This window comes from Neofelis nebulosa, chromosome 2, assembly GCF_028018385.1.
Source record: "Neofelis nebulosa isolate mNeoNeb1 chromosome 2, mNeoNeb1.pri, whole genome shotgun sequence".
Taxonomy (NCBI): domain Eukaryota; kingdom Metazoa; phylum Chordata; class Mammalia; order Carnivora; family Felidae; genus Neofelis; species Neofelis nebulosa.
In genome coordinates, this window is record NC_080783.1 from 18,255,219 (window position 1) to 18,258,971 (window position 3,753).

The window sequence follows — 3,753 nt, forward strand, 5'->3', positions numbered from 1 at the left end:
AGCGCCTGGCTAGCCCAGTCAGTAGAGTATACGACTCTTGATCTCAGGGTGTAAGTTCAAGCTTCACATTGGGTGTAGAGATTAGTTAAAAATAAAATATTAAAAAAAAAAAAAAGTGCCTGGTGGCTCAGTCAGTTAAGCGTCTGACTCTTGGTTTCAGTTCAGGTTATAATCTCACGGTTCGTGAGTTTGAGCCCCATGTCAGGCTCCATGCTCACGGCACAAAGCCTGCTTGGGATTCTCTCTCTCCCTCTCTGCTGCTTTCCTCCTCACACTGTCTCTGTCTCTCTCGAAATAAATAAATTAACTTTAAAAAAAAAAAAAGAGGATAGATCAGCACTAAGAAAAACATGAATTCAAGAGGAAGAAGTGAGGGAGCAAACAGCAATGGTAAGCAAAGACTTTAGTAAATTCATTCAAACTAAAATGTAGGACAAAATAGGCCCACATATACAAAGGAGGGAGGGAGGAAGAAAAAACAATAAAGGATAAGAGCAGGGGGGGCTGGCTGGAGAGGGCAAGGGCAGTGCCTAGCCCACAGGGTAGATAGGAGAGGAAGTCACAGGGCCAAGGCCCCCAAGCACACAGGATTTGCAAATTTTTTTTTTTTTAAGTAGGCTCCATACCCAATGTAGGGCTTGAACTCACAACCTTGAGATCCAGAGTCATATGCTCTACTGATGGAGCCAGCCAGGCACCCCAGGATTTGCAGAATTTAATAAGAATGTGAAGACCTTACAAAAAAGCCTGAAAACAGGGGTGCCTGGCTGGCTCAGTCAGTTGTGTGTTCAACTCGACTTCCGCTCAGGTCATTCATTATTCCAGGGTCATGAGATTGAGCCCTGTGTCACATTTTGTGCCAAGCATGGAGCCTGCGTAAGATTCTCTCTCCCTCCGCCCCTCTCCCCCCGCTCATGCTTTCTTTCTCTAAAATAAAAATAAATAAATAAAAAATTTTAAAATAAAATAAAGAAACCTGAAAACAACCTAAGTGATGATGTATCAAGATATAAATTGGACTCAGGACCCCCTGGGTGGCTCAGTCGGTTAAGTGACCACCAGCTCAGGTCATGATCTCATGGCTTTGTGATTGCATGGCTGTGCTGACAGCTCGGAGTCTGGAGTCAGCTTCTGATTCTGTGTCTCCCAATCTTTCTCTGCCCCTCTCCTGCTTGTACTCTCTCTTTCTCAAAACAAATAAATAAACATAAGAAAGAAAGAAAGAAAGAAAGAAAGAAAGAAAGAAAGAAAGAAAGAAAGAAAGAAAGAAAGAAAGAAAGAGAAAGGGAAAGGAAGAAAAGAGAGAGAGAGGGAAGGAGGGAGGGAGGAAGGAAGGAAGGAAGGAAAGAAGGAAGGAAGGAAGGAAGGAAGGAAGGAAGGAAGGAAGGAAGGAAGGAAGGAAGGAAGGAAGGAAGAAAGAAAGGAAGAAAGAAATTGGCCTGGGCAGAAATACAAATCTTCCAAATTTGATAGGCCTAAAGTTACAGTCTTTAAAAGACCATGAAGGGGCGCCTGGGTGGCTCAGTCGGTTAAGCGGCCGACTTCAGCTCAGGTCATGATCTCGCGGTCTGTGGGTTTGAGCCCTGCATCGGGCCCTGTGCTGACAGCTCAGAGCCTTGAGCCTGTTTCAGATTCTGTGTCTCCCTCTCTCTGACCCTCCTCCATTCATGTTCTGTCTCTCTCTGTCTCAAAAATAAATAAACATTAAAAAAAATTTTTTAAATAAATAAATAAAAGACCATGAAGACTACATCAAAGGTTTTCCTGCTATTGAAGATATGTTCCCTTGGTTAAGGTGCCGACCACATCACTTCTCTGTAAGGTGCTGTGCAAACGAACATGAGTACAGAAGATCACATGTAATTCAACTTTCAGCTGGAAAAGTTGTGAATGAACTTTTCAAAGAGGCGAGGGAACATTGGATGTCCCTCTGAAAGAAGCCACGTGAGCCTTGAGTGATGACAAACAAAAGTCATTTGCATGTAGAAGCAAATGGTTCTTCAGGTTGAGGCATTCCTTTTGTAAGGAATGAATACATCTATAGACCAAATCAGCCACAAGATGTTCAGATTTTGCTTAAAACAGTTTCAATAACAGTTTCAGTTTAGATGATGGTGAGTTGAAACCGTACAATGATCCAACAAGTGTTCAATTTCTGGAATCTGTTAAGGGTGACTCTGCATGTATGCTTGAAATTCAGCAACTTCTACTAGAAATCCTTTAAAGTGACATTACTGTTGGCAGAAGGTTTCAAAAGAGACTCCCCTGGAACTTCAGTGACTGGTTCATGGTGACCAAGTGAATTTGGATATGGAGAATGGTCAAGATCAAGAATACCTAAAGCCTAGAATAAGGTTCAAGGCTTTCCGTGGAGAAAGGCAAACCTTTGGAAGCCTTACACCTGAGATAGTCAGTACACCTTCTTCCCCAGAAGAGGAGGAGAAGTCAATACTTAACGCAGTTGTTCTTATTGATGATTCAGGGCCAACAAAACCCAATTCAAATCCAGGGGCGCCATGCTGGTTCCATCAGTAGACAATGTGACTCTTGATCTCAGGATCGTGAGTTTGAGACCCACATTGAGCATACAGATTATTTTTATTTTTTTATGAATTATTATAAAAAAATTATAAAGTTTATCTATTTATTTTGAGAGAGACAGGGAAAGAGAGTGGGGAAAGGGCAGAGAGACAGAGAGACAGAGAGAGACAGAGAATCCCAAGCAGACTCCAAGCTGCCGGCACCACTCGGGGCTCCATCTCACAAGCCATGAGATCATGACGTGAGCCAAGATCAAGTGTTGGACGCTTCACCCACTAGCCACCCAGGCACCCCTAGAGATTACTTCAAAAAAAAAAAAAATTCAGGGGCCCCTGGGTGGCTCAGTCGGTTAAGCGACCGGCTCCGGCTCAGGTCACGATCTCACGGTTTGTGAGTTCGAGCCCCGCATCGGGCTCTGTGCTGACAGCTCGGAGCCTGGAGCCTGCTTCGGATTCTATGTCTCCCCCCTCTCTACCCCTCCCCTGCTCACGCTCTGTGTCTTTCTGTCTCTCAATAATAAACATTAAAAAAAAAAAAAAAAAAGAATTCAATCTGGGTTAGCAGATGACAGTCATGTGATATGAAGATGCAACAATGTACCAGACACTTTCCTGGATGTTGGGGACTTTATTGCACAGTCTCATCCTGAATTTCCAAGTCTTCACTTTATTCTCGTGACTTCATTTCCAAATAGCTGATTAAAGGCTAGGAAAGAGTATGTGCCATATCAGTAAGGAAAATACTTTCAACATTAAAACAAATGATTTTTATTACTTTTATTTATTTTTTTAAAGTTTATTTTCAGAGAGAGAGAGAGAGAGAGAGAGCATGAGTGGGATAGGGGCAGAGAGAGAGGGAGAGAGAGAATCCCAGGCAGGCTCCTCACTGTCTGCGCAGAGCTGGACACAGGGCTCGAACTCACAAATCAAGAGATCATGACCCGAACCGAAATCAAGAGTTGGATGCTTCACCGACTGAACCACCCAGGTGCCTCTTTAGTGCTTTTATAAATACATTTTGGTTTTATTCTTATTATTAAGGTCTTCCAGCCTTGGTATAGATAATATTGGACTAAGGATGGATCTTGAGATTAATATGTTTGAGTTTTTAGTTGCAGGGCTGGCTTATGGGGATAGCTTTTTTGTTTTTTAAGTAAACTCTACACCCAGCAGAGGCTCAAACTCAGGACCCCCTCCCCCCCAGATCAAGTCG

General features: G+C 43.0%; 1 pseudogene; it reads left to right on the forward strand.

The window, feature by feature from the left end:
• The first annotated feature begins 1,778 nt into the window (after nt 1-1,778).
• LOC131490241 (UBX domain-containing protein 2B-like) lies at nt 1,779-3,239 on the forward strand (annotated as a pseudogene).
• The last annotated feature ends 514 nt before the right edge of the window (nt 3,240-3,753 follow it).